Source organism: Mytilus edulis, chromosome 3, assembly GCF_963676685.1.
Source record: "Mytilus edulis chromosome 3, xbMytEdul2.2, whole genome shotgun sequence".
Classification (NCBI taxonomy): domain Eukaryota; kingdom Metazoa; phylum Mollusca; class Bivalvia; order Mytilida; family Mytilidae; genus Mytilus; species Mytilus edulis.
In genome coordinates this window covers 87358160-87367678 of record NC_092346.1, presented here as the reverse complement: position 1 = coordinate 87367678, position 9519 = coordinate 87358160, and positions in this window count along the sequence as shown.

Below are 9519 nucleotides of genomic sequence, written 5' to 3'. Positions count from 1 at the left end.
TGTGTCCTCAGTACACGAATGCCCCACTCGCACTATCATTTTCCATGTTCAGTGGACCGTGAAATTGGGGTAAAAACTCTAATTTGGCATTAAAATTAGAAAGATCATATCATAGGGGACATGTGTACTAAGTTTGAAGTCGATTGGACTTAAACTTCATCAAAAACTACCTTGACCAAAAACTTTAACCTGAAGCGGGACAGACGGACGGACGAACGGACAGACGGACGGACGAACGAACGGACAGACGGACGGACGGACGCACAGACCAGAAAACATAATGCCCCTCTACTATCGTAGGTGGGGCATAAAAAGCATTGTTTATAGTGACTTGTCAGAAAAGTAAGCTAGAGAATTGTAATGGGAAATGTGTCAATGAGACAACAACCTGACCAGACCAAAGCCTAAACAAGAGTGCACATGCTGAAATGTGTCGCCTCCTTTACTAATCATTGATATTAAGTTGATAGTTCTAAATATATACACTTATGTGCAGCATAGGTGACTTTATGGTACAATGAAAGACTAAATTTTAATTGTATTCAGTCTTGTTTTATCATGTTTTGTAAATTTTAGAAATATGTAGAAAATAGTTACGGATGGTAAATATGTGATTATCTAACTTGAAACTCATTGGAATTTTGCAATTGATAAGGGGGCACTACTTCAAGTGCATGTTTTAATATCCAGCCTCTTTTCCAAATTGCTGCCAAAGGAAGAACACACAGAAATTTGGTGACATTCAATTTTCATAAAATATTTTAATTTCAGATTTAAGAAAGATGGATACAAACGAGAAAATACAAGTATCAGAGATTGGGCATACACGAATATGTGTTTCGGAAAAGCACAAGAAATAAATAAAATGTTAAAAAATGAGGTTGAAAAATCATCGAAATTCATATTTCGGGATCATGACACGACACATAGATATTCATGCAAACATAAATTTATTTCCGATGGAATTCATCTGCATACGAAAGGTCAATACCATTTATACAAGTCAATAAGAGGAGCAGTTTATATCAATGCCTGCAAAGAGATTAAATTAGAGAACAAAAATTTACATGTATCTGAACCGCACTCGAAAAATTTGTAATATTTTGTAAACTTCTGGTGGATAATCGCAACAAAATGACAATGATGCATAATCCTTGTTCAAGTGGCACTAACCATAAATTAATACAAGATAACAACACAAAGCAGAAACTTGCATTATGGAATACAAACAAACAATTTAACGGATGAGTATCGCAGGTTAACAATAACATGAATAATCAAGCTGAAATTCAAAGAAAAATAAATAGACAACTTCAATAAAACAAAATAGTCCTATTATAATAGTATTTATGATTGAAAGTATTGTATTAAGTTAACATTAGTATATTCCAGACAATGCCTCCAAAAAGACAATCCTCGTATGGAGTTGCATGTGCCATTAAGAAAATATTACAACTGTCACATAAACTCAACATTAACCAAGAAAAAACATTGATCAATGAACCATGAAAATGAGGTCAAGGTCAGATGAACCATGCCAGGTAGACATGTACAGCTAACAATACTTCCATACAACAAATAAAGCTGACCTATTGCTTATAAATTAAGAAAAACAGACCAAAACACAAATACTTAACACTTAGCAATGAACCATGAAAATGAGGTCAAGGTCAAATAAAACCTGTGCGACTGACATATAGATCATAATATATTTCCATACACAAAATATAATTGACCTATTGCATATATTATCAGAAAAATCTACCAAAACTCAAAAACTTAACTTTGACCACTGAATAATGAAAATGAGGTCAAGGTCTCATGACACCTGTCAGCTAGATATGTACACCTTACAATTATTCCATACACCAAATATAGTAAACCTAGTGCATATAGTATAGGAAAAACAGACCAAAACACAAAAACTTAACTATAACCACTGAGCCATGAAAATGAGGTCAAGTTCAGATGACACCTGCCGTTGGACATGTACACCTTACAATCCTTCCATACAACGAATATACTAGACCTATTGCTTATAGTATCTGAGATATGGACTTGACCACCAAAACTTAACCTTGTTCACTGATCCATGAAATGAGGTCAAGTGTCTGACGGGCATGAGGACCTTGCAAGCTACACACATACCACATATGGTTATCTTACTTATAATGAGAGAGAATTTAATATTACACAAAAAAAAATTTCAAGTAGTCATTGAACCATGAAAATGAGGTCAAGGACATTGGACATGTGACTAACGGAAATTTCGTAACATGAGGCGTTCATAAACAAAGTATGAAGCATCCAGGTCTTATAGTGACTGATCAGAACAATCATTGATTAAAGTGACTAGACAGAACAAGCATTGTTTATAGTGGCTGTTTAGAAAAAGCATTGTTTATAGTGAGTAGTCAGAACAATCATTGGTTATAGTGACTAGACAGAACAAGCATTGGTTATAGTGTTGTCAGAACAATCATTGGTTAAAGTGACTAGACAAAATAAGCATTGTTTATAGTGACTTGTTAGAACAAGTATTGGTGAAAGTGACTGAACAGAGCAAGCATTGTTAATAGTGACTGGTTAGAACAAGTATTGGTTAAAGTGACTGGAAAGAGCAAGCATTGATTATAGTGAGTGTTCAGAACAATCATTGTTTATGACTGGACAGAGCAAGTATTGTTTAGAGTGAGTGTTAAGAACAATCATTGTTTATAGTGTCTAGACAGAACAAGCATTGGTTATAGTGCTTGACAGAACGAGCATTGTTTAAAGTGACTGTTTAGAACAACTATTGTTTAAAGTGAGTGAGTAGTCAGAACAAGCATTGGATAGTGTGTTCAGAACAATCATTGGTAAAAGGGACTAGACAAAATAAGCATTGTTTATAGTGACTTGTTAGAACAAGTATTGGTGAAAGTGACAGGACAGAGCAAGCATTGTTTATAGTGACTGGTTAGAACAAGTATTGGTTAAAGTGACTGGACAGAGCAAGCATTGATTATAGTGAGTGTTCAGAACAATCATTGTTTATGACTGGACAGAGCAAGTATTGTTTAAAGTGAGTGTTTAGAACAATCATTGTTTATAGTGACTAGACAGAACAAGCATTGGTTATAGTGCTAGACAGAACGAGCATTGTTTATAGTGACTGTTTAGAACAAGTATTGTTTAAAGTGAGTGAGTAGTCAGAACAAGCATTGGATAGTGTGTTCAGAACAATCATTGGTAAAAGGGACTAGACAAAATAAGCATTGTTTATAGTGACTTGTTAGAACAAGTATTGGTGAAAGTGACTGGACAGAGCAAGCATTGTTTATAGTGAATGGTTAGAACAAGTATTGGTTTAAGTGACTGGACAGAGCAAGCATTGTTTATAGTGAGTGTTCAGAACAATCATTGTTTATAGTGACTAGATAGAACAAGCATTGTTCATAGTGACTGGTAAGAACACGTATTATTTGTTGTGCATGGTAAGAACACACATAGTTTATAATGACTAGACAGAATAATTATTGTTTATAGTGACTGGTTAGAACAAGTATTTGTTATAGTGACTTGACAGTACAAGCATTGTTTATAGTGATTGGCAGAACATGCATCGTTTATAATGACTAGACAGACCAAGCATTGTTTATATTGGCTGGTCAGAACAAGCTTTGTTTATAGTGACTAGACAGAACAAGCATTATTTATAGTGAGTGGAAAGAACAAGTATTTGTTAGAGTGACTAGATAGAACAAGCATAGTTTATAGTGAGTGGTCAAAACAAGCATTGTTTATAGTGAGTGGTCAGGACAAGCAATGGTAATAGTGACTGGTTAGAACAAGTATTGGTTAAAGTTACTGGACAGAGCAAGCATTGTTTATAGTGACTGATAAAATCAAGAATTGGTTAAAGTGACTGGACAGAGCAAGCATTGTTCATAGTGAATGATCAGAACAAGCATTGTTTTAGTGACTAATTATAACAAGCATTGGTTAAAATGACTGGACAGAGCAAGCATTGTTTATAGTGAGTGGTTAGAACAAGTATTATTTATAGTGACAAGACAGAACAAGCATTACTGAGTTATAGTGACTGGTCAGAACAATCATTGGTTAAAGTGACTAGACAAAGCAAGCATTGTTCATAATGAGAGGTTAGAACTAGTATTATTTATTGTGCATGGTTAGAACACGCATAGTTTATAATGACTCAACAGAAAAAGTATTGCTTATAGTGACTGGTTAGAACAAGTACTGGTTACAGTGAGTAGTCAGAACAAGATTTGTTTATAGTGACTGGTTAGAACAGGCAAAGGTAATAGTTGTTGGTCAGAACAAGCATTATTTATAGCAATTGGTCAGAGCAAGCATTATTTATAGTGAATGGTCAGAACAAGCATTGTTTATAGTGAGTGATCAGATCAGGCATTGGTTACAGTGACTAGTTAGAGCAAACATTGTTTATAGTGAGTGGTTAGAACACGTATTATTTGTAGTGACTGGTTATAACAATTATTGTTTATAGTGAGTTGTCAGAACAAGCATTTGTTAAATTGACTGGACAGAACAAGCATTGGTTATAGTGGCTGGTCAGAACATGCTTTGTTTATAGTGACTGGTTTGAACAAGTATTGGTTAAAGTGACTAGACAGAACAATATTGTTCAAAGTGACTGGTTATAACAAGCATTGTTTATAGTGAATGGTTAGAACAAGTATTGGTTTAAGTGACTGGACAGAGCAAGCATTGTTTATAGTGAGTGTTCAGAACAATCATTGTTTATAGTGACTAGATAGAACAAGCATTGTTCATAGTGACTGGTAAGAACACGTATTATTTGTTGTGCATGGTAAGAACACACATAGTTTATAATGACTAGACAGAATAATTATTGTTTATAGTGACTGGTTAGAACAAGTATTTGTTATAGTGACTTGACATTACAAGCATTGTTTATAGTGATTGGCAGAACATGCATCGTTTATAATGACTAGACAGACCAAGCATTGTTTATATTGGCTGGTCAGAACAAGCTTTGTTTATAGTGACTAGACAGAACAAGCATTATTTATCGTGAGTGGAAAGAACAAGTATTTGTTAGAGTGACTCGATAGAACAAGCATAGTTTATAGTGAGTGGTCAAAACAAGCATTGTTTATAGTGAGTGGTCAGGACAAGCAATGGTAATAGTGACTGATTAGAACATGTATTGGTTAAAGTTACTGGACAGAGCAAGCATTTTTATAGTGAATGAACAGAGCAAGCATTTTTATAGTGACTGGTTAGAACAAGTATTGGTTAAAGTTACTGGACAGAGCAAGCATTGTTTATAGTGACTGATAAAATCAAGAATTGGTTAAAGTGACTGGACAGAGCAAGCATTGTTCATAGTGAATGATCAGAACAAGCATTGTTTTAGTGACTAATTATAACAAGCATTGGTTAAAATGACTGGACAGAGCAAGCATTGTTTATAGTGAGTGGTTAGAACAAGTATTATTTATAGTGACAAGACAGAACAAGCATTACTGAGTTATAGTGACTGGTCAGAACAATCATTGGTTAAAGTGACTAGACAAAGCAAGCATTGTTCATAATGAGAGGTTAGAACTAGTATTATTTATTGTGCATGGTTAGAACACGCATAGTTTATAATGACTCAACAGAAAAAGTATTGCTTATAGTGACTGGTTAGAACAAGTACTGGTTACAGTGAGTAGTCAGAACAAGATTTGTTTATAGTGACTGGTTAGAACAGGCAAAGGTAATAGTTGTTGGTCAGAACAAGCATTATTTATAGCAATTGGTCAGAGCAAGCATTATTTATAGTGAATGGTCAGAACAAGCATTGTTTATAGTGAGTGATCAGATCAGGCATTGGTTACAGTGACTAGTTAGAGCAAACATTGTTTATAGTGAGTGGTTAGAACACGTATTATTTATAGTGACTGGTTATAACAATTATTGTTTATAGTGAGTTGTCAGAACAAGCATTGGTTAAATTGACTGGACAGAACAAGCATTGGTTATAGTGGCTGGTCAGAACATGCTTTGTTTATAGTGACTGGTTTGAACAAGTATTGGTTAAAGTGACTAGACAGAACAATATTGTTCAAAATGACTGGTTATAACAAGCATTGTTTATAGTGAATGGTTAGAACAAGTATTGGTTAAAGTGACTAGATAGAACAAGCAAAATTTATAGTGTTTGGTCAGAACTGCCATTATTTATAACGATTGGTCAGAACAAGCATTATTTATAGTGAGTGGTCAGAACAGGCATTGTTTATAGTTAGTGGTCAGAACAAGTAGTTGTAATAGTGACTGGTCAGAACAAGCATTGGTTATAGTGATTGGTCAGAACAAGCATTGGTTATAGTGATTGGTCAGAACAAGCATTATTTATAGAGATTGGTCAGAACAAGCATAGTTTATAGTGATTGGTCAGAACAAGTATTGGTTATAGTGACTTGACAGAATAGGCATTGTTCATATAATAGTGTCACTGTCAAGAACAAGCATGATTCATAATGGAAAGTATTGTTCATAATGGTTGGACGCATTGTAAACAGTGATTGGGTGTTACAATAATTCGTTTAAGTGACTGGGCCGACCGCAAATTGTCTTCCGTTTTCATTCATGAAATCATTGCCACTTTACGTTTAGAGAGCATCATTCAAATTTGTTAGACATTTTGTTATTCAGTGGTTTATGTTTGCAGTCCAGTTTGTTTTTTGTTTTAAATGTATTATAAATCTGTCCATTGGTTTTTAACCAACTATACAGTACAAGTTTTAGTCATGGTTAAAGGCAGCACGATGGTTTTTAGTTGCTGACATCTATTGATATCGATCTTATTGGCAATCATACCACATAAAAGGCACATTTTTTTCATTTTTCAAAATCGGTCCATTTAAAGTTAAAATTGGTCTTTTTAAACTAGCTTTCAGTATTTAGAGCACAAATCTGTCAAGTCTATCCTTTTTCAAATATTTTTTGTTTGTTCGTTCAAGGCTAGTGAGTATAACTCTCATATATTTAACCCTGCCACATTATGTGTACATGTACCAACTAGAAGGTTATGGTGTTGTCAGCCAAGATTTTTTTCGTGTAATTTATAACTAGTAACTTGGATGAGGCTGCTAGTGGGTTTTTGAATTTGTAATTTTCGGTCATTTATATATAAATAAGATACAATATGGATACCATTGAGACGACAACGCTTCACCAGACCAAATGGCATTGCTTTATACTTTGCGCAATGAATGTATAACAAGAGTACACATGCTGAAATGTCTCGCCTTCTTTACTAATCATTGATATTATGTTGTTAGCCCTAAATATAAAGCTTTACTTCAACTATCACATAAACTTGATCCAAGAAAATGAGGTCAAGTTCATATAAAACAAACAAGACATACATATCAACCTTACAATCATTCAATACACTAAATATAGTTGACCTATTGCATATAGTTTCTTAGACCGACTTAACTAAGAAACTTAACAGACTAATGAACCATGAAAATAAGGTTGAAGTCAGATGAACCATGCCAGGCAGACGTGTACAGCTTACAATTCTTCCATACAACAAAAATAGTTCGACTTATTACTTACAGTTTAAGAACCAGGTGCTCCGCAGGGCGCAGCTTTATACGACCCCAGTGGTTGAACCCTGAACAGTTGGGGCAAATTTGGTATCAATATTCAAACTTGATTCTGTCTGAATTTGGATTGTGATCAAATTTTTGACATAATATAGGTTTTTGTCACAAAATTAATGTGATCAAAGATCTAACAAATCTATTCCACAATACTGTGCAATTGAAGATTTCTTCTTGAAACTTTTCAAAATTCGAAATTTGAAAAAATTTGAAAAAAGGAAGCCCTTCAATAAATGGTAACAAAAAATCCCCCCCCACACTTTTTGAAACCCCCTTGGAGCAATAACCCTTAAACTCAATCCCATGCTTTCCGTTGCAGTATTGAACCTTGTAGTACAATTTCAGAGAGATCCATACACTTAAACACAAGTTATTGTCATGATTGTTTGGAAACTAGAAACATGCTTCTTTTTGGCCCTCCTTCATATTTTGGGCAATTAACCCAAAACTTAATCCCAGTCTCCCATTTGTTATATGGTACATTGTGGTACAATTTCAGAGAGATCCAAACAATAACACTAAGTTATTGTCTTGAAACTAGAAAAATGCTTGTTTTGACCCCTTTCTTGCCCTTAATTCCTAAACTTTGGCCCCATAACCTCTAAAATGAATCCAAACCTTCTACTTGTGGTTTTAAACATTGCGGTATGATTTCAGAGCAATTGAAATACTTCTACACAAGTTATTATCCTGAAACTAGAAAAATGCTTATTTTGGGCCCCTTTTTCCTAATCTGTTGGGACCATCATCCCTAAAATCGATCCCAACCTTCCTTTTGTGGTATTGAACATTCTGAAAAAATTTCATGAAGATCTATTCACTTGAACTAAAGTAATTATCCGGAAACCAATGTGTCTTCGGGCGACAATGACGCAAGCGACGACAACATACCATTATACGATCCAAATTTTTTTTTTGGGGTCGTATAAAAACAGATCAAAACACAATAACTTAACACTGAGCAATGAACCATGAAAATGAAGTCAAGGTCATATAAAACCTGAGAGACTGACATGCACATCATAAAATATTTCCATACACCAAATATATATATATATATTTTTTATGGTAATATTCTTTATAAAGCACAAAGGTGTCAGTATTCACTTCAGAAACTTACAAAACCTTTGAATAGACTTATTAAGAAGGGATATAATTACGATACTGTTGTCAAGTCATTAAAGATTGCATATTTTGGCGATTGAGTCACTGATAAGGTCTTTGCATCGGAACTAAACACATTATTTTTTTAAAAACAGTTGTTGGCATGACACGGGTTATGTTCTTCTCATATATGTTATGATGGTATGATACTAAACCCCTAACGGGAAGGATTGTGCCTGATGTTCATATGATGAAATCATAATCTTTCAGTCAGTTTAATTGAAGTCTGGAGCTGGCATGTCAGTTAACTGCTAGTAGTCTGTTGTTATTTATGTATTAGTCATTTTGTTTATTTTCTTTGGTTACATCTTTTGACAATCGGACTCAGATTTCTCTTGGACTGAATTTTAATGTGCGTATTGTTATGCGTTTACTTTACTACATTGGTTAGAGGTATAGGGGGAGGGTTGAGATCTCACAAACATGTTTAACCCCGCCGCATTTTTGCGCCTGTCCCAAGTCAGGAGCCTCTGGCCTTTGTTAGTCTTGTATTATTTTAATTTTAGTTTCTTGTGTACAATTTGGAAATTAGTATGGCGTTCATTATCACTGGACTAGTATATATTTGTTTAGGGGCCAGCTGAAGGACGCCTCCGGGTGCGGGAATTTCTCGCTACATTGAAGACCTGTTGGTGACCCTCTGCTGTTGTTTTTATTTGGTCGGGTTGTTGTCTCTTTGACACATTCCCCATTTCCATTC